At 47.3% G+C, this 22,717-nt stretch overlaps 1 pseudogene; it reads left to right on the top strand.

The window, feature by feature from the left end:
- LOC112242167 overlaps positions 1-22,717 on the top strand; it is a 169,034-nt pseudogene that overhangs the window by 48,217 nt on the left and 98,100 nt on the right.

The following is a 22,717-nucleotide window of genomic DNA, read 5'->3' as shown; positions in this document are numbered from 1 at the left end:
GACCGGCCCTCCTATCCTCCTATCAACCATGTTGTTGTCCTCCCAGGCCGGCCCTCCTATCCTCCTATCAACCATGTTGTTGACTCCTCCCAGGCCGGCCCTCCTATCCTCCTATCAACCATGTTGTTGACTCCTCCCCCAGGCCGGCCCTCCTATCCTCCTATCAACCATGTTGTTGTCCTCCCAGACCGGCCCTCCTATCCTCCTATCAACCATGTTGTTGACTCCTCCCAGGCCGGCCCTCCTATCCTCCTATCAACCATGTTGTTGACTCCTCCTCCCAGGCCGGCCCTCCTATCCTCCTATCAACCATGTTGTTGACTCCTCCCAGGCCGGCCCTCCTATCCTCCTATCAACCATGTTGTTGACTCCTCCTCCCAGGCCGGCCCTCCTATCCTCCTATCAACCATGTTGTTGACTCTTCCTCCCAGGCCGGCCCTCCTATCCTCATATCAACCATGTTGTTGTCCTCCCAGGCCGGCCCTACTATCCTCCTATCAACCATGTTGTTGTCCTCCCAGGCCGGCCCTCCTATCCTCCTATCAACCATGTTGTTGTCCTCCCAGGCCGGCCCTCCTATCCTCCTATCAACCATGTTGTTGACTCCTCCTCCCAGGCCGGCCCTCCTATCCTCCTATCAACCATGTTGTTGACTCCTCCCAGGCCGGCCCTCCTATCATCCAATCCACCATGTTGTTGACTCCTCCCAGGCCGGCCCTCCTATCATCCAATCCACCATGTTGTTGACTCCTCCCAGGCCGGCCCTCCTATCATCCTATCAACCATGTTGTTGTCCTCCCAGGCCGGCCCTCCTATCCTCCTATCAACCATGTTGTTGTGCTCCCAGGCCGGCCCTCCTATCAACCATGTTGTTGACTCCTCCCAGGCCGGCCCTCCTATCCTCCTATCAACCATGTTGTTGACTCCTCCCAGGCCGGCCCTCCTATCCTCCTATCAACCATGTTGTTGACTCCTCCCAGGCCGGCCCTCCTATTATCCAATCCACCATGTTGTTGACTCCTCCCAGGCCGGCCCTCCTATTATCCAATCCACCATGTTGTTGACTCCTCCCAGGCCGGCCCTCCTATCATCCAATCCACCATGTTGGCTGGGCTCCCACTAAGCACGCCTTGTTTACTCAACTCCGTCTGTCACCAAGCCAATCACAGCCTGCCTCTCTCTTCCTGTGGAACTGAACTCCATTCTGTCTTGCCTGGGTAACAGCAGCCACGGTGGAGTTAGGCTAGGCTAGCAGCCTGACTGTGTTCACAGCATTCCCATTATTCACAGGACTGTGTTGTGGAGCTGGAGGACTCTGTTGTGAATATAGACAGGCTTCTGGGCTTGCCTCGCCTTCCCCTCAGCTCAGGAAGAGAGAGGAACTATGTTGTGTTGCAGAGAGGACTCTGGCCTCGCCCCCCTCAGTTCAGTCCAGGAAGAGCTCTACCATGAAACAGCAGTGACATGTTGATCACAGCACAGGCTTCTCTTCTCAGCCAGGAAGAGCTCTGTGCCGTGTGAGGAGACAGGAGTGATGACTCACTGTGGCTCCTGAGCGGACAGGACGCATTGTGATAACCAGGATGTGACGTGACTGGACAGGAAAGACGTGAATGTGTTGTGCACTTTGTATGTGTGTGTATGGGAGAGAGAGAGAGAGGAATGTGTGGGTAAGAAGAAGTGTGTTTGTGCCTGGAAGAAACCAAGAACAAATCCCATGGATCTGTCGATTCTCTACTGTGTAACCTAGTGGACATACTCTACTGTGTAACCTAGTGGACATACTCTACTGTGTAACCTCGTGGACATACTCTACTGTGTAACCTAGTGGACATACTCTACTGTGTAACCTCGTGGACATACTCTACTGTGTAACCTCGTGGACATACTCTACTGTGTAACCTAGTGGACATACTCTACTGTGTAACCTCGTGGACATACTCTACTGTGTAACCTCGTGGACATACTCTACTGTGTAACCTAGTGGACATACTCTACTGTGTAACCTCGTGGACATACTCTACTGTGTAACCTCGTGGACAGACTCTACTGTGTAACCTTGTGGACATATTCTACTGGGTAACCTAGTGTGCTGTTGCTATAGCACTAATGTTGTCACTACGGAACTCAACAGTGGAGTGTACCTGCTGGCCCTTCATCAGTAAAGGTAGGAGGAGTGACTGATTGGACTGTTGTTGCTGTGCTGGTGTTAGATCAGAATAGTAGTGTTTGAATTGAGTTTGACAGGAGTTTATTAAAGAACAACTCTGAAAGGAAGTTGTCCAGTCGTGGGCTCAAATGGACCAGTTGTGTCTGTACTGATCTCCATTGCTTCAATGTTGTCTGACTGATTGTCAAGAGTTAGGACATTTACCTCTGTCTTCATACATGTGTTCTGCCTGGGTTACCAGAAAGTACCATCGAAGAGGTCGCCATCTGAGAATGTGTGTGTTTTTGGTGTTAAGGGCAGGTTTTCCTGTGGTGCTCTATTCTAGTGATGTTACCAACAGCAGATACAGTCAGGAAGGCTGAGGAATGTCACTGAGCTGCTCTGGGTCAGTCTTTCCAAAACACTAGAAAACACTTGTTTTAACAAGCACAGCGGTACTGTCTTGGCTGTACCTATTACCATACACACACACACCCCAGACACACACACACACAGACACACACACCCCAAATTTCACCCCTGACCGTTTCTACCACAATCCAAACAGCTTATGTATAATGGCCCCAGTTTGTGGTTCGTGAGGAGGGTTGTTGTAATGCTGGCAGTGCTTCTGACAGTGCTGCTCCCTGCTCACTCTCCAAAGCCACCCAGCTGTCTGGCCAGCCTACTGTAGCAAGCCCAGCTCAGTCCACTTCAACCTGCAGACCTCACTGTTATCTGTCAGTCTGTCCAGCCGTCCGTTTGTCTGTTCTATTCTCTCCAGTCCACTTTTGTTACTGATTACAGATGAAGTTATAATGGTGAGAAAGTTACACAGTCGTTTAGTGGGAATTCACCTGAAGCCTTCTCTCTCTCTCGCTCTCTCTCTCTATCTCCCCTCTCTCTCTCTACCTCCCCTCTCTCTCTCTCTCTCGCTCCCTATCTCTCTCTTTGCATCCCTCCTCTCTCTCTCTTTCTCTCTCTACTTCCCCTATCTCTCGCTCTCTCTTTCTCTCCCCTCTGTCTCTCTACCTTCAGAATATGACAGACAGCTAGCCCCCACCAAAGGAAGCATGGCGTCAGCGTACCTGGACCCCAACCTGAACCACCATGCTGGGTTGGGCGGTGGGGTGTCGAAGCCGGGGACCATGGACCGCGTGCTCAAGATCCACCACTACTTGGAGAGCAACAGTGAACCATCCACCTGGGCCAGCCACATCCGCCACGGAGACGCCACTGACATCAGGGTGAGCTGAGCAGCTGATTGGGTAAACACAGTTTACCACAGTTACAGCAACTATGCTTCTTTAGGTTACTGTCTGTATAGTCTCTCCCTATCATTCGTACAGTAGGGACACATACTGTCCATACAGACAGACAGTTACCTATCAACTCTACCAACTACACAGACAGTTACCTATCAACTCTACTTACTAGACAGACAGACAGACAGACAGACAGACAGACAGACAGACAGACAGACAGACAGACAGACAGACAATTACCTATCAACTCTACCTACTAGACAGACAGACAGACAGACAGACAATTACCTATCAACTCTACCTACTAGACAGACAGACAGTTACCTATCAACTCTACCTACTAGACAGACAGACAGTTACCGATCAACTCTACCTGCTAGACAGACAGACAGACAGACAGTTACCTATCACCTCTACCAACTAGACAGACAGACAGACAGACAATTACCTATCAACTCTACCTACTAGACAGACAGACAGACAGTTACCTATCAACTCTACCTACTAGACAGACAGACAGTTACCTATCAACTCTACCAACTAGACAGACAGACAGACAATTACCTATCAACTCTACCTACTAGACAGACAGACAGACAGACACAGTTACCTATCAACTCTACCTACTAGACAGACAGACAGACAGACAATTACCTATCAACTCTACATACTAGACAGACAGACATAGTTACCTATCAACTCTACCTACTAGACAGACAGTTACCTATCTACTTTACCTACTAGACAGACAGTTACCTATCAACTCTACCAACTAGACAGACAGACAGACAATTACCTATCAACTCTACCTACTAGACAGACAGACAGACAATTACCTATCAACTCTACCTACTAGACAGACAGACAGTTACCTATCAACTCTACCTACTAGACAGACAGACAGTTACCGATCAACTCTACCTACTAGACAGACAGACAGTTACCGATCAACTCTACCTGCTAGACAGACAGACAGTTACCTATCAATTCTACCTACTAGACAGACAGACAGTTACCTATCACCTCTACCAACTAGACAGACAAACAGACAGACAATTACCTATCAACTCTACCTACTAGACAGACAGTTACCTATCAACTCTACCTACTAGACAGACAGTTACCTATCAACTCTACCTACTAGACAGACAGTTACCTATCAACTCTACCTACTAGACAGACAGTTACATATCAACTCTACCTACTAGACAGATAGACAGTTACCTATCAACTCTACCTACTAGACAGACAGACAGTTACCTATCAACTCTACCAACTAGACAGACAGTTACCTATCAACTCTACCTACTAGACAGACAGACAGACAGACAGTTACCTATCAACTCTACCTACTAGACAGACAGACAGACAGTTACCTATCAACTCTACCTACTAGACAGACAGACAGACAGTTACCTATCAACTCTACCTACTAGACAGACAGACAGACAGACAGACAGACAGACAGACAGACAGACAGACAGACAGACAGTTACCTATCAACTCCACCTACTAGACAGACAGACAGTTACCTATCTACTCTACCTACTAGATAGACAGACAGTTACCAATCAACTCTACCTGCTAGACAGACAGACAGTTACCTATCAACTCTACCTACTAGACAGACAGACCGTTACCTATCAACTCTACCTACTAGACAGACAGACAGACAGTTACCTATCAACTCTACCTACTAGACAGACAGACAGACAGTTACCTATCAACTCTACCTGCTAGACAGACAGACAGACAGTTACCTATCAACTCTACCTACTAGACAGACAGACAGTTACCTATCAACTCTACCTACTAGACAGACAGTTACCTATCAACTCTACCTACTAGACAGACAGACAGACAGTTACCTATCAACTCTACCTACTAGACAGACAGACAGACAGACAGACAGACAGACAGACAGACAGACAGACAGACAGACAGACAGACAGACAGACAGACAGACAGACAGACAGACAGACAGACAGACAGACAGACAGTTACCTATCTACTCTACCTACTAGACAGACAGACAGTTACCTATCTACTCTACCTACTAGACAGACAGACAGTTACCAATCAACTCTACCTGCTAGACAGACAGACAGACAGTTACCTATCTACTCTACCTACTAGACAAACAGACAGACAGTTACCTATCTACTCTACCTACTAGACAGACAGACAGTTACCTATCAACACCCGAGTGTCCCAAATGGCTCCCTGTTCCCTATACAGCCCTATAGTCGCTGGTCAAAAGAAGTACACTATTGCTGGTTTTCAACTTTAACATCAGTGTTACACTAGTTCTGCCCCTGAACAGGCAGTTAACCCACTGTTCCTAGGCCGTCATTGAAAATAAGAATTGTTCTTAACTGACTTGCCTGGTTAAATAAAGGTCAAATAAAAAAAATACACCCTAATGGTATACTAGGGAAATTGTGTTTCCATAGCTAGGGCTGACATTGAGGACTTGTGAGAAGGTGCTTTGTGAGAAGGTGTTAAAGTCCACAGTTTGCCAATGTTATGTAAATGCCAGCTGAAAAGTACCAGTGGCCTGGCTTTGGCCCCAGGTGAGAGCAAGTCCACCGGAGCCATGGCCCAGTGGGACACGGGTGCCGGCCTGCTTAAGGCTTCCAAATGGTTCCCAGCCAAAACAGTTAGGAAGAGTTAGTGAATATATTATGATGCCATTTTGTGCCGTTTAGTTCGTTTTGGATTTCGACAAGTGTTTTTCCGGCTGTTCAGGCACACATCTTTCTTGAGGCAAGCCGAAGTCAGTAGCTGAAGTCTAGGCCCCTTTGTTGGTGATTGGTCAACAGTAGGCATTGTTCAATAAAGACTTTGTTGTCATTCAATGAGAGACGACCTGCTTTCATGCAATTTTTTAAATTGAGAAATACCGCACCAAATGTCTTAGTTAGATGTAAAATTGCTCAACCAAGATCTCCTCCGCATAAACGTCCAAATGAATGACAGATTTCTTGAGTTATCTTAGATTAATTCTGACTATTTTACTGAAGTGTACTCTGGCTACGGCTTCTCTAAATGGACAAACAGTACTATTGTGTCTTTTTTCTAGTTTTTCAAGCAAAGGTTTTTTAAGGGAGTATGCGAGGACACTCATTCAGTTCGCCTAGACGACTTCAGGCTAGCCACCAGCTGAACTGAGGCATGCTAACGCCTTTAGATGGAAACAGAGCATTTTGGGCCTTTTTGCTAAAACACTGTATGGAAATGTGTCAAATGTAGACAGTCATTTGGGACTTGAGCGTCTCACTGTAGAACTCCCCCTGTCACCTGGGCGATGTTCCTTCCTTGAGCGTCTCACTGTAGAACTCCCCCTGTCACCTGGGCGATGTTCCTTCCTTGAGCGTCTCACTGTAGAACTCCCCTGTCACCTGGGCGATGTTCCTTCCTTGAGCGTCTCACTGTAGAACTCCCCTGTCACCTGGGCGATGTTCCTTCCTTGAGCGTCTCACTGTAGAACTCCCCTGTCACCTGGGCGATGTTCCTTCCTTGAGCGTCTCACTGTAGAACTCCCCTGTCACCTGGGCGATGTTCCTTCCTTGAGCGTCTCACTGTAGAACTCCCCTGTCACCTGGGCGATGTTCCTTCCTTGAGCGTCTCACTGTAGAACTCCCCCTGTCACCTGGGCGATGTTCCTTCCTTGAGCGTCTCACTGTAGAACTCCCCCTGTCACCTGGGCGATGTTCCTTTAACATTTACATTTTAGTCTTTTAGCAGACACTCTTATCCAGAGCGACTTCCAGGAGCAATTCGGGTTAAGTGCCTTGCTCAAGGGCACATCGGCAGATGTTTCAACCAGTCGGCTCAGGGATTCGAACCAGCAACCTTTTGGTTACTGGCCCAAAGCTCTTAACCGCTAGGCTACCTGCCGTTCAGTAGGTCACACTGTAGCTACAATGTTTTGTAACAGAAAATGAAAACAAGTTTTCTTATTAGACAAATTCACTAAGTACCTCGGACTACATCACAATTTTAAAGTGTTTCAAAACGTTTTCTCCCTACTGAACACAACCCGGGTATTTATGAGGTTGACATTTCTACATTTAGTGTCTTCCATCCCCGTTAGGTTTAATAATGACTTCTATTCAGATGAAACAAGACTAAGAGAGTTTAGGAGGTGAAAAGAATAGCTAGTTAAATAGGTGATTAAAACAGGTGTTTCTTGGAAAAGATTCCAAAAGCCTTTGCTACCACATCTCTTCTGTTAGGTGTCTGGCTCTGGAATGGCAAAGCGCTTCATTTCAAAGTAGACTGCTTCTAATTTATGCTTCAATGGCCTCTAACTTCAATACCTGAAGTAGTGATGTCAGATGATGTTGAGGGATGTGATGGAACATGTCATCCCTGAAAGAGATGGGGAGGTCGTCTCGTTAATCATTTTAACCAAGCAGGGGTGTCACTTCTCAGATTGTGTCATAAGCCCCATAGTGGCATTTCAATGATGGATTATTTAACCCGCCCCACTCCCCTTCCCTTGCTTCTGCACACAATGACAATCTCTTCCTGGAAGAGAGAGAGAGGACGATCTATCATTCAGTGTAACTCTGCCAAGCTGTTCTTTCTATTCTATCTACTGTTATAGATAGATGGTTCCCCTGGAGTCCTCATGTCACCCCTGGACTACAGGGATGGATGGGTGACTAGATGTCACCCCTGGACTACAGGGATGAATGGTTGAATAGATGGTTCTCCTGGACTACAGGGATGGATGGGTGAATAGATGGTTCTCCTGGACTACAGGGATGGATGGGTGAATGGATGGTTCTCCTGGACTACAGGGATGGATGGGTGAATAGATGTCACCCCTGGACTACAGGGATGAATGGTTGAATAGATGGTTCTCCTGGACTACAGGGATGGATGGTTGAATAGATGGTTCTCCTGGACTACAGGGATGGATGGTTGAATAGATGGTTCTCCTGGACTACAGGGATGGATGGGGGAATAGATGGTTCTCCTGGACTACAGGGATGGATGGGTGAATAGATGGTTCTCCTGGACTACAGGGATGGATGGGTGAATAGATGGTTCTCCTGGACTACAGGGATGGATGGGTGAATAGATGGTTCTCCTGGACTACAGGGATGGATGGGTGAATAGATGGTTCTCCTGGACTACAGGGATGGATGGTTGAATAGATGCTTCTCCTGGACTACAGGGATGGATGGTTGAATAGATGCTTCTCCTGGACGACAGGGATGGATGGTTGAATAGATGCTTCTCCTGGACTACAGGGATGGATGGTTGAATAGATGGTTCTCCTGGACTACAGGGATGGATGGTTGAATAGATGGTTCTCCTGGACTACAGGGATGGATGGTTGAATAGATGGTTCTCCTGGACTACAGGGATGGATGGGTGAAGAGATGTCACCCCTGGACTACAGGGATGGATGGGTGACTAGATGTCACACCTGGACTACAGGGATGGATGGGTGAAGAGATGTCACCCCTGGACAACAGGGATGGAAGGATGAATACATGGTTCTCCTGGACTACAGGGATGGATGGGGGAATAGTTGGTTCTCCTGGACTACAGGGATGGATGGGTGAATAGATGGTTCTCCTGGACTACAGGGATGGATGGGTGAATAGATGGTTCTCCTGGACTACAGGGATGGATGGGTGAATAGATGGTTCTCCTGGACTACAGGGATGGATGGGTGAATAGATGGTTCTCCTGGACTACAAGGAAGGCCCTCCCCACTGCTGTCTGTCACACTACCAATATGTCACTATGACTGCTATTCATTTATCTATATCTCCTGCCCTCTGAATCACAAACTACAATCTGTAGGACAGTTCATTACTGTCAATTACTGTCAATCAAACTCTTCGTCTGCAAAGGGAATAGGGTGCCATTTGGAACACAGCCATACTGATCTTTTAGGGATTATGACTGACGTGTTGTTGATTTGAATCTAATCTCTGAGTGATTCCTCCTCTAACCTCAGTATGTATACTGTCTACGCGTCTGTCCATTGACATTGACTGAAATTCATTTCAGAGTGACTCTATAGCCTAAGTGTGTGTCTACACGTGTGTCCCCTGACAGGGTATCATCCAGAAGATAGCAGACATCCACAAGGTGAAGTGTGTTTCCTGTCTGGGCCTGCGTCTCAGCCACCTGCGCTCAGGGAACATCCACTGGCTGCACCCCGACATGGGGGTGTCCCGCGTCAGGGAGAGGTACGAGCTGCTCCACCCTCAGGACGAGTGGAGGTAAGAACTAGGACAGAGACATACTGTATGAAGCTATATTTACACTGCTGATCCCTGGTCCCAGTTCTGTCCGTGTGTGCTGTTTGACCAACTCCTATTGTCATTGTTGCTTTGGCAAGACAGCACAAACTGATCTGGGAGCAGGCTACATAGACACGTTGAAATACTGTATAAAGCCATATCTACACTGCTCTGTCACCTTAAAAGCCTTGGCGCTGCCGCCTTTATGCATATTGGCTCCATGTAATTCTGCTTTAATAGAAATATTCAAACACTTCCTATGAATACCATCATCATAATGCATTATAAGCACATGTACAACACCTTATGAGCTTTGCATAACTTCATTCATAACCCAATTATGTGAGTAAGACATCCGGGCTACAGCCTTGCCCCTTCAAACGCTTGACCGTGATTAAACTGTCGAACTAGTGCTCACTAGCTAAAATGGCAGATTTCCTAGGCCTGTTTTTTGGAAGAGAAAACATGAGAACGAATTTGGTTGTTTTAATGGATTCAGACCAGTGGCAAAGCCAAGGGGCTAAAGTATGTCATGGACAGAAGTGACCTTGTTACCAGGGAGATGTGTGCAGTCTATGTCGTTGCAAGGCGCTTGGTTATTTCATCAATGTAGTAAGGGGATGAAATCAGGACTTTATGTGCCTTGTATGTTCAAATGTCAACCCACTGATGGGGGAATTGGGCAGAGTTGCAACGGAACCGAGAATCAATTGTTGCCATCCTGTTAGTTGGGCCGAGTGGCCTTGAATTTCCTTCCAATCTGCCTGCATAAATCATGGTTCCTCAGAAGCAGGCTGAAAACCCTTCATATGGCGTTCCAGTGTAATTAGGCCTCTATAGGCTGAGATACATGTTTCCTCCTGTCTCATCACTGTTATTGGAAGGGAAATTAGACTACAATGAGAGATTCACTGACAAAGTCAACTGAGAAAGTGTTGAGGAGGAGAGTAATTAGAGAGGACTGAACTATCTGTTGATGTGATCTCAGTGTTTGATGTTGGAGCCTAATGCTGATAGATTCCCTTCTACTCCTGACTGAGTGAAGATATGGAGAGAGAAATGCCATATCAGAGATAGCAGAGTCTAGACAGCTTTTATTTGGGTGATATTTCAGACTGTACTCCCCCTCACCTCTGCTTCCTTCACGGCCAGACAGGGCAGTGTGTTGACATGTTTGGGAGGTACAGGACGTGTTTTAGAACTGTATCCAGCCTTCCTCTAACAGACACTACTGTTCTCTGGGCAGGTTGCTTCTCACTCACCTTATTATAACTTTGTGTCTGTGTGTGCTTGTGGGTGTGCTTGTGTGTGTGCTTGTGTGTGTGCTTGTGTGTGTGCTTGCGTGTGTGCTTGCGTGCGTGTGCTGAAATGTATCCAGCTGGAAGAATACATTTGAATAATGTAGCAGGCCTAGATAGATGTTCCCAAAGAATAAAAACATGACAGCAGGCGTTTCATGACTCAGTTTAAACCTTGGCCACCTGTCCTTCTCAGAATTCTATATGAATCCCAACTGTGCTGCTCACAAATCAAGATGGAACGTAACTGTTCTGTGAATGTTCTAAGAATACTCAATGATACAATACGTTCTACCTCGCGGAACAACCTGTTCTGTTCCTAAGCAGCATTGTATTTGCATAGGACGGTAGGAGCTACCATTGAACACAGTGAGATAATACATGCTTTATACTGTAGACCACAACCACCACAGCAGAGCTCATTCTGTCTGTCCCCACCTCATCTCAGTCAGGCATCAGTGCAGAAGTAATAGAGCTAAATAATACAGAGGAAATGAATTGACTGTGTGCTATTGTTAGTGGTTCTCTGCTGAAGTTAGCTCAGGGGATACTCAGTGACTGTGTGCTGTTGTTAGTGGTTCTCTGCTGAAGTTAGCTCAGGGGATACTCAGTGACTGTGTGCTGTTGTTAGTGGTTCTCTGCTGAAGTTAGCTCAGGGGATACTCAGTGACTGTGTGCTGTTGTTAGTGGTTCTCTGCTGAAGTTAGCTCAGGGGATACTCAGTGACTGTGTGCTGTTGTTAGTGGTTCTCTGCTGAAGTTAGCTCAGGGGATACTCAGTGACTGTGTGCTGTTGTTAGTGGTTCTCTGCTGAAGTTAGCTCAGGGGATACTCAGTGACTGTGTGCTGTTAGTGGTGCTCTGCTGAAGTTAGCTCAGGGGATACTCAGTGACTGTGTGCTGTTAGTGGTTCTCTGCTGAAGTTAGCTCAGGGGATACTCAGTGACTGTGTGCTGTTAGTGGTTCTCTGCTGAAGTTAGCTCAGGGGATACTCAGTGACTGTGTGCTGTTAGTGGTGCTCTGCTGAAGTTAGCTCAGGGGATACTCAGTGACTGTGTGCTGTTGTTAGTGGTGCTCTGCTGAAGTTAGCTCAGGGGATACTCAGTGACTGTGTGCTGTTGTTAGTGGTTCTCTGCTGAAGTTAGCTCAGGGGATACTCAGTGACTGTGTGCTGTTGTTAGTGGTTCTCTGCTGAAGTTAGCTCAGGGGATACTCAGTGACTGTGTGCTGTTGTTAGTGGTTCTCTGCTGAGGTTAGCTCAGGGGATACTCAGTGACTGTGTGCTGTTGTTAGTGGTTCTCTGCTGAAGTTAGCTCAGGGGATACTCAGTGACTGTGTGCTGTTAGTGGTTCTCTGCTGAAGTTAGCTCAGGGGATACTCAGTGACTGTGTGCTGTTGTTAGTGGTTCTCTGCTGAAGTTAGCTCAGGGGATACTCAGTGACTGTGTGCTGTTAGTGGTGCTCTGCTGAAGTTAGCTCAGGGGATACTCAGTGACTGTGTGCTGTTAGTGGTTCTCTGCTGAAGTTAGCTCAGGGGATACTCAGTGACTGTGTGCTGTTAGTGGTTCTCTGCTGAAGTTAGCTCAGGGGATACTCAGTGACTGTGTGCTGTTAGTGGTGCTCTGCTGAAGTTAGCTCAGGGGATACTCAGTGACTGTGTGCTGTTGTTAGTGGTGCTCTGCTGAAGTTAGCTCAGGGGATACTCAGTGACTGTGTGCTGTTGTTAGTGGTTCTCTGCTGAAGTTAGCTCAGGGGATACTCAGTGACTGTGTGCTGTTGTTAGTGGTTCTCTGCTGAAGTTAGCTCAGGGGATACTCAGTGACTGTGTGCTGTTGTTAGTGGTTCTCTGCTGAGGTTAGCTCAGGGGATACTCAGTGACTGTGTGCTGTTGTTAGTGGTTCTCTGCTGAAGTTAGCTCAGGGGATACTCAGTGACTGTGTGCTGTTAGTGGTTCTCTGCTGAAGTTAGCTCAGGGGATACTCAGTGACTGTGTGCTGTTGTTAGTGGTTCTCTGCTGAAGTTAGCTCAGGGGATACTCAGTGACTGTGTGCTGTTGTTAGTGGTTCTCTGCTGAAGTTAGCTCAGGGGATACTCAGTGACTGTGTGCTGTTGTTAGTGGTTCTCTGCTGAAGTTAGCTCAGGGGATACTCAGTGACTGTGTGCTGTTGTTAGTGGTTCTCTGCTGAAGTTAGCTCAGGGGATACTCAGTGACTGTGTGCTGTTGTTAGTGGTTCTCTGCTGAGGTTAGCTCAGGGGATACTCAGTGACTGTGTGCTGTTGTTAGTGGTTCTCTGCTGAAGTTAGCTCAGGGGATACTCAGTGACTGTGTGCTGTTAGTGGTTCTCTGCTGAAGTTAGCTCAGGGGATACTCAGTGACTGTGTGCTGTTGTTAGTGGTTCTCTGCTGAAGTTAGCTCAGGGGATACTCAGTGACTGTGTGCTGTTGTTAGTGGTTCTCTGCTGAAGTTAGCTCAGGGGATACTCAGTGACTGTGTGCTGTTGTTAGTGGTTCTCTGCTGAGGTTAGCTCAGGGGATACTCAGTGACTGTGTGCTGTTGTTAGTGGTTCTCTGCTGAAGTTAGCTCAGGGGATACTCAGTGACTGTGTGCTGTTAGTGGTGCTCTGCTGAAGTTAGCTCAGGGGATACTCAGTGACTGTGTGCTGTTAGTGGTTCTCTGCTGAAGTTAGCTCAGGGGATACTCAGTGACTGTGTGCTGTTAGTGGTTCTCTGCTGAAGTTAGCTCAGGGGATACTCAGTGACTGTGTGCTGTTAGTGGTTCTCTGCTGAAGTTAGCTCAGGGGATACTCAGTGACTGTGTGCTGTTGTTAGTGGTTCTCTGCTGAAGTTAGCTCAGGGGATACTCAGTGACTGTGTGCTGTTGTTAGTGGTTCTCTGCTGAAGTTAGCTCAGGGGATACTCAGTGACTGTGTGCTGTTAGTGGTGCTCTGCTGAAGTTAGCTCAGGGGATACTCAGTGACTGTGTGCTGTTGTTAGTGGTTCTCTGCTGAAGTTAGCTCAGGGGATACTCAGTGACTGTGTGCTGTTGTTAGTGGTTCTCTGCTGAAGTTAGCTCAGGGGATACTCAGTGACTGTGTGCTGTTGTTAGTGGTTCTCTGCTGAGGTTAGCTCAGGGGATACTCAGTGACTGTGTGCTGTTGTTAGTGGTTCTCTGCTGAAGTTAGCTCAGGGGATACTCAGTGACTGTGTGCTGTTAGTGGTTCTCTGCTGAAGTTAGCTCAGGGGATACTCAGTGACTGTGTGCTGTTGTTAGTGGTTCTCTGCTGAAGTTAGCTCAGGGGATACTCAGTGACTGTGTGCTGTTGTTAGTGGTTCTCTGCTGAAGTTAGCTCAGGGGATACTCAGTGACTGTGTGCTGTTGTTAGTGGTTCTCTGCTGAAGTTAGCTCAGGGGATACTCAGTGACTGTGTGCTGTTGTTAGTGGTTCTCTGCTGAAGTTAGCTCAGGGGATACTCAGTGACTGTGTGCTGTTGTTAGTGGTTCTCTGCTGAGGTTAGCTCAGGGGATACTCAGTGACTGTGTGCTGTTGTTAGTGGTTCTCTGCTGAAGTTAGCTCAGGGGATACTCAGTGACTGTGTGCTGTTAGTGGTTCTCTGCTGAAGTTAGCTCAGGGGATACTCAGTGACTGTGTGCTGTTGTTAGTGGTTCTCTGCTGAAGTTAGCTCAGGGGATACTCAGTGACTGTGTGCTGTTGTTAGTGGTTCTCTGCTGAAGTTAGCTCAGGGGATACTCAGTGACTGTGTGCTGTTGTTAGTGGTTCTCTGCTGAGGTTAGCTCAGGGGATACTCAGTGACTGTGTGCTGTTGTTAGTGGTTCTCTGCTGAAGTTAGCTCAGGGGATACTCAGTGACTGTGTGCTGTTAGTGGTGCTCTGCTGAAGTTAGCTCAGGGGATACTCAGTGACTGTGTGCTGTTAGTGGTTCTCTGCTGAAGTTAGCTCAGGGGATACTCAGTGACTGTGTGCTGTTAGTGGTTCTCTGCTGAAGTTAGCTCAGGGGATACTCAGTGACTGTGTGCTGTTAGTGGTGCTCTGCTGAGGTTAGCTCAGGGGATACTCAGTGACTGTGTGCTGTTGTTAGTGGTTCTCTGCTGAAGTTAGCTCAGGGGATACTCAGTGACTGTGTGCTGTTAGTGGTTCTCTGCTGAGGTTAGCTCAGGGGATACTCAGTGACTGTGTGCTGTTGTTAGTGGTTCTCTGCTGAAGTTAGCTCAGGGGATACTCAGTGACTGTGTGCTGTTAGTGGTTCTCTGCTGAAGTTAGCTCAGGGGATACTCAGTGACTGTGTGCTGTTGTTAGTGGTTCTCTGCTGAAGTTAGCTCAGGGGATACTCAGTGACTGTGTGCTGTTGTTAGTGGTTCTCTGCTGAAGTTAGCTCAGGGGATACTCAGTGACTGTGTGCTGTTAGTGGTGCTCTGCTGAAGTTAGCTCAGGGGATACTCAGTGACTGTGTGCTGTTAGTGGTGCTCTGCTGAAGTTAGCTCAGGGGATACTCAGTGACTGTGTGCTGTTGTTAGTGGTGCTCTGCTGAAGTTAGCTCAGGGGATACTCAGTGACTGTGTGCTGTTGTTAGTGGTGCTCTGCTGAAGTTAGCTCAGGGGATACTCAGTGACTGTGTGCTGTTGTTAGTGGTTCTCTGCTGAAGTTAGCTCAGGGGATACTCAGTGACTGTGTGCTGTTGTTAGTGGTTCTCTGCTGAAGTTAGCTCAGGGGATACTCAGTGACTGTGTGCTGTTGTTAGTGGTGCTCTGCTGAAGTTAGCTCAGGGGATACTCAGTGACTGTGTGCTGTTGTTAGTGGTTCTCTGCTGAAGTTAGCTCAGGGGATACTCAGTGACTGTGTGCTGTTGTTAGTGGTTCTCTGCTGAAGTTAGCTCAGGGGATACTCAGTGACTGTGTGCTGTTGTTAGTGGTTCTCTGCTGAAGTTAGCTCAGGGGATACTCAGTGACTGTGTGCTGTTGTTAGTGGTTCTCTGCTGAAGTTAGCTCAGGGGATACTCAGTGACTGTGTGCTGTTAGTGGTGCTCTGCTGAAGTTAGCTCAGGGGATACTCAGTGACTGTGTGCTGTTGTTAGTGGTGCTCTGCTGAAGTTAGCTCAGGGGATACTCAGTGACTGTGTGCTGTTGTTAGTGGTTCTCTGCTGAAGTTAGCTCAGGGGATACTCAGTGACTGTGTGCTGTTGTTAGTGGTTCTCTGCTGAAGTTAGCTCAGGGGATACTCAGTGACTGTGTGCTGTTGTTATTGGTTCTCTGCTGAAGTTAGCTCAGGGGATACTCAGTGACTGTGTGCTGTTGTTAGTGGTTCTCTGCTGAAGTTAGCTCAGGGGATACTCAGTGACTGTGTGCTGTTAGTGGTTCTCTGCTGAAGTTAGCTCAGGGGATACTCAGTGACTGTGTGCTGTTGTTAGTGGTGCTCTGCTGAAGGTAGCTCAGGGGATACTCAGTGACTGTGTGCTGTTGTTAGTGGTTCTCTGCTGAAGTTAGCTCAGGGGATACTCAGTGACTGTGTGCTGTTGTTAGTGGTGCTCTGCTGAAGTTAGCTCAGGGGATACTCAGTGACTGTGTGCTGTTGTTAGTGGTTCTCTGCTGAAGTTAGCTCAGGGGATACTCAGTGACTGTGCTGCTCATTCATTATGAAATAGTCTCTTTATTCAGCCTTAATTCCTTCTGGCGATAGAATAAGCCCTGTATCGTCAGTAATAGCAAAAATAAAACACCATTCAGATGCTGTAGTTGTTTAACACAGGAAGTAGACCTATTGCAGTGTCCATTTGTTAAATTTCTGTTGTTTAGAGCCTTTCAATGCCTGCATCCCAAATGGTTCCATGTTACCTTTAAAGTGCACTACTTTTAACCAGGGCCTGTAGGGGCTATATAGGAAATAGGGTGACCATTTGGGACGCATCCAGTGTCAGACCACATGCTATGTGTCTCATTAGCCTTGCATTCCTCACCAGGCTGTACAAGGCCGTTGAAAGGAAGAATGGATAATGGATGGATATCTGTGTATGTGTGTGTGTGGGGGGGGTTGACCTCGTCTCAATGCTTTCATGCCATGGAGCCTGTTACTGCTTGTCTTTCTGTGTCTCCGTTGTTGAGCTGGTGAATGGTACGTAGGTTGCACAGTGAAAGCAAGCGATTGATACATTAGGAGAAAATGATCCTAATTTACCTTGTTGTCGAAGGGAAATTTATCTTGAACATTGGCTCTCACAGACGTATCAATAGCATGTTCATCGAAGAAACATTCTCGAACACTGGTTCAATGGAAGTGTTGACAGACCAGCAGACACTCTAAAATACTCATTCAACACCCATGACACTGTCCTCAAGCCATTCGTACAGACATCAAATGAATGACTTGCCTTTTACACATAGAATCACAATGTACTGAGTCATGTACCTTCCACTGGCTGCTGTTCTATTATCTCTCTCTGGTGTAGATCACAGCTGAGTAGAAAACACCAGAACTACAAAGACCATCTGATATGACAGAGCCAGGAAAGGTTTTCTCTAGTCAGAGACTTTGTAATTACAAGGAACAGGCTTAGAACAGAGTTTGAACAAGCAGCTATTTCAAGCAGTTCAGTAGTTTATTTCACCTTGTAGGTTGATCAGAAGGCTGTGGCTGGATGTTATAGTTATTCCAGGAATGATCATTGAGGTCTCTCCCTGCCAAAGGTAATGATGATGATGTCTCAATGATGTCTATGCCTATATAGGGCACTAATTTTGACCAGGGCCCATAAGGTTCTGGTCAAACGTAGTGCACTATGTAGGTAATAGGGTGCCATTTGGGACGCAGACTCAGTCTCACTGATCTCTTTGATAAGTTCCATATGAAAGGATCCTCTGGGAAAGTACAGAATAATGACAACGTGCTGACTTGTACCATACAGCTTCCACATTCACAGTGCTGTATAATAACACACAGAGGTTGTTAGATATCAAAACAGCATTCTGTCTGTCCTAACTCTTCTGTATCAATGTGTTCCTTTGGAACCTTGTTTCTGAGTTGTCCTTCGTCCTCGTTAGCATCGAGCTAACCATATGGCATTTCTTTCTCCACAGGTATGAGCTACGGATACGCTACTTGCCAAAAGGATTCTTGAACCATTTTTCAGAAGATAAACCTACACTGAACTACTTCTACCATCAGGTGAGGAAAGAAACCATATTCAGATTGAGTTGGGACTGTCAGGTGAGGAAAGAAACCATATTCAGATTGAGTTGGGACTGTCAGGTGAGGAAAGAAACCATATTCAGATTGAGTTGGGACTGTCAGGTGAGGAAAGAAACCATATTCAGATTGAGTTGGGAATGTCAGGTGTGGCCAGAAACCATATTCAGATTGAGTTGGGACTGTCAGGTGTGGACAGAAACCATATTCAGATTGAGTTGGGACTGTCAGGTGAGGAAAGAAACCATATTCAGATTTTTTATTTTTTATTTTTTTATTTCACCTTTATTTAACCAGGTAGGCTAGTTGAGAACAAGTTCTCATTTACAACTGCGACCTGGCCAAGATAAAGCATAGCAGTGTGAGCAGACAACACAGAGTTACACATGGAATAAACAAATTAACAAGTCAATAACACAGTAGAAAACAAAGGGGGAGTCTATATACAATGTACAATGTGTGCAAAAGGCATGAGGAGGTAGACGAATAGTTACAATTTTGCAGATTAACACTGGAGTGATATATGATCAGATGGTCATGTACAGGTAGAGATATTGGTGTGCAAAAGAGCAGAAAAGTAAATAAATAAAAACAGTATGGGGATGAGGTAGGTGAAAATGGGTGGGCTATTTACCAATAGACTATGTACAGCTGCAGCGATCGGTTAGCTGCTCAGATAGCTGATGTTTGAAGTTGGTGAGGGAGGTAAAAGTCTCCAACTTCAGCGATTTTTGCAATTCGTTCCAGTCACAGGCAGCAGAGTACTGGAACGAAAGGCGGCCAAATGAGGTGTTGGCTTCAGGGATGATCAGTGAGATACACCTGCTGGAGCGCGTGCTACGGATGGGTGTTGCCATCGTGACCAGTGAACTGAGATAAGGCGGAGCTTTACCTAGCATGGACTTGTAGATGACCTGGAGCCAGTGGGTCTGGCGACGAATATGTAGCGAGGGCCAGCCGACTAGAGCATACAAGTCGCAGTGGTGGGTGGTATAAGGTGCTTTAGTGACAAAACGGATGGCACTGTGATATACTGCATCCAGTTTGCTGAGTAGAGTGTTGGAAGCCATTTTGTAGATGACATCGCCGAAGTCGAGGATTGGTAGGATAGTCAGTTTTACTAGGGTAAGCTTGGCGGCGTGAGTGAAGGAGGCTTTGTTGCGGAATAGAAAGCCGACTCTTGATTTGATTTTTGATTGGAGGTGTTTGATATGAGTCTGGAAGGAGAGTTTGCAGTCTAGCCAGACACCTAGGTACTTATAGATGTCCACATATTCAAGGTCGGAACCATCCAGGGTGGTGATGCTAGTCGGGCATGCGGATGCAGGCAGCGATCGGTTGAAAAGCATGCATTTGGTTTTACTAGCGTTTAAGAGGAGTTGGAGGCCACGGAAGGAGTGTTGTATGGCATTGAAGCTTGTTTGGAGGTTAGATAGCACAGTGTCCAATGACGGGCCGAAAGTATATAGAATGGTGTCGTCTGCGTAGAGGTGGTTCAGGGAATCGCCCGCAGCAAGAGCAACATCATTGATATACACAGAGAAAAGAGTCGGCCCGAGAATTGAACCCTGTGGTACCCCCATAGAGACTGCCAGAGCACCGGGCAACATGCCCTCCGATTTGACACACTGAACTCTGTCTGCAAAGTAATTGGTGAACCAGGCAAGGCAGTCATCCGAAAAACCGAGGCTACTGAGTCTGCCGATGAGAATATGGTGATTGACAGAGTCGAAAGCCTTGGCAAGGTCGATGAAGACGGCTGCACAGTACTGTCTTTTATCGATGGCGGTTATGATATCGTTTAGTACCTTGAGTGTGGCTGAGGTGCACCCGTGACCGGCTCGGAAGCCAGATTGCACAGCGGAGAAGGTACGGTGGGATTCGAGATGGTCAGTGACCTGTTTGTTGACTTGGCTTTCGAAGACCTTAGATAGGCAGGGCAGGATGGATATAGGTCTGTAACAGTTTGGGTCCAGGGTGTCTCCCCCTTTGAAGAGGGGGATGACTGCGGCAGCTTTCAATCCTTGGGGATCTCAGACGATATGAAAGAGAGGTTGAACAGGCTGGTAATAGGGGTTGCGACAATGGCGGCGGATAGTTTCAGAAATAGGGGGTCCAGATTGTCAAGCCCAGCTGATTTGTACGGGTCCAGGTTTTGCAGCTCTTTCAGAACATCTGCTATCTGGATTTGGGTAAAGGAGAACTTGGAGAGGCTTGGGCGAGGAGCTGCCGGGGGAGGAGCTGTTGGCCGAGGTTGGAGTAGCCAGGCGGAAGGCATGGCCAGCCGTTGAGAAATGCTTATTGAAGTTTTCGATAATCATGGATTTATCGGTGGTGACCGTGTTACCTAGCCTCAGTGCAGTGGGCAGCTGGGAGGAGGTGCTCTTGTTCTCCATGGACTTCACAGTGTCCCAGAACTTTTTGGAGTTGGAGCTACAGGATGCAAACTTCTGCCTGAAGAAGCTGGCCTTAGCTTTCCTGACTGACTGCGTGTATTGGTTCCGGACTTCCCTGAACAGTTGCATATCACGGGGACTATTCGATGCTATTGCAGTCCGCCACAGGATGTTTTTGTGCTGGTCGAGGGCAGTCAGGTCTGGGGTGAACCAAGGACTGTATCTGTTCTTAGTTCTGCATTTTTTGAACGGAGCATGCTTATCTAAAATGGTGAGGAAGTTACTTTTAAAGAATGACCAGGCATCCTCAACTGACGGGATGAGGTCGATGTCCTTCCAGGATACACGGGCCAGGTCGATTAGAAAGGCCTGCTCACAGAAGTGTTTTAGGGAGCGTTTGAGTTGGGACTGTCAGGTGTGGACAGAAACCATATTCAGATTGAGTTGGGACTGTCAGGTGTGGACAGAAACCATATTCAGATTGAGTTGGGACTGTCAGGTGTGGACAGAAACCATATTCAGATTGAGTTAGGACTGTCAGGTGTGGACAGAAACCATATTCAGATTGAGTTGGGACTGTCAGGGAGGAAAGAAACCATATTCAGATTGAGTTGGGACTGTCAGGTGAGGAAAGAAACCATATTCAGATTGCGTTGGGACTGTCAGGTGAGGAAAGAAACCATATTCAGATTGAGTTGGGAATGTCAGGTGAGGAAAGAAACCATATTCAGATTGAGTTATGACTGTCAGGTGTGGACAGAAACCATTCAGTGTTCTTCCCTCTCTGTTTATCAGAGAAATACACTGTTGTGTATTATGATTTTTTTCACAACAGGTAGAGGACAATGTGTGACAACGTCAGCTGGCTATACTTCAAATGGCTTCAGGCTATATAAACTCTGTTAAATAGCTTCTGGTGACATTGAAACGGCCCTGCTGGGGTGGTACAGAGTGTGTTATATAGCTGTCTGGGCTGCTGGCCAGAGGTTCTTAGAGAATAAACCCACCAGAAAGTCCAACAGCAGAAAGCTGTGTGTGGCTACAGTCTGGTAGCATCACCTGCTGGGTGATATGAATGGCAGCCATCACCTGCTGGGTGATACGAACGGCAGCCATTCCCTGCTGGGTGATACGAACGGCAGCCCTCACCTGCCGTGTGATACGAACGGCAGCCATCTCCTGCTGGGTGATACGAATGGCAGCCATCACCTGCTGGGTGATACGAATGGCAGCCATCCCCTGCTGGGTGATACGAATGGCAGCCATCACCTGCTGGGTGATACGAATGGCAGCCATCCCCTGCTGGGTGATACAAATGGCAGCCATCTCCTGCTGGGTGATACGAATGGCAGCCATCCCCTGCTGGGTGATACGAATGGCAGCCATCCCCTGCTGGGTGATACAAATGGCAGCCATCTCCTGCTGGGTGTTAGGAACGGCAGCCATCCCCTGCTGGGTGATACGAACGGCAGCCATCCCCTGCTGGGTATTAGGAACGGCAGCCATCCCCTGCTGGGTGTTAGGAACGGCAGCCCTCACCTGCTGAGTGTTAGGAACGGCAGCCATCCCCTGCTGGGTGTTAGGAACGGCAGCCATCACCTGCTGGGTGTTAGGAACGGCAGCCCTCACCTGCTGGGTGTTAGGAACGGCAGCCATCCCCTGCTGGGTGATACGAACGGCAGCCATCCCCTGCTGGGTGATACGAACGGCAGCGATTCAACATATAGAACCACCTAGAAATGAATAGACATTGATGGCTGATGTTCTGGTCAGAGGTGATAGGACGGCCACCTGCTGCTGTTAAATACAAGCTTTGGTGTTTTCTCTCTTAGAGATCTGAGGTAGCCTCAGGTCTCGTGGCTCATTAACGTCCATGTGAGCTGGACCCATCAGCTGCAGCTCAGTCAGACTAACTAATTAATAATATAATCATATAATATATCCCATTTAGGAGACTATTTTATCCAAAGCGACTTACGCATGGGTGGTCCAGGGAATCGAACCCGCTATCCTGGCATTGCTTTACCAGCTGAGCATCTGATGACAACTACAAGTAACTGAGGACCTCTTTCCATCTACCTGTTCCTGTCTTAAAATAGATTCACAATGCTCTCTACACTACCTGTCACTACTTTAGTAGTTCTCT

This window comes from Oncorhynchus tshawytscha, unplaced genomic scaffold (assembly GCF_018296145.1).
Source record: "Oncorhynchus tshawytscha isolate Ot180627B unplaced genomic scaffold, Otsh_v2.0 Un_scaffold_16570_pilon_pilon, whole genome shotgun sequence".
Taxonomy (NCBI): domain Eukaryota; kingdom Metazoa; phylum Chordata; class Actinopteri; order Salmoniformes; family Salmonidae; genus Oncorhynchus; species Oncorhynchus tshawytscha.
The sequence above is the reverse complement of the archived record's forward strand: the minus strand, read 5'-3'. Positions and strand labels throughout refer to the sequence as shown.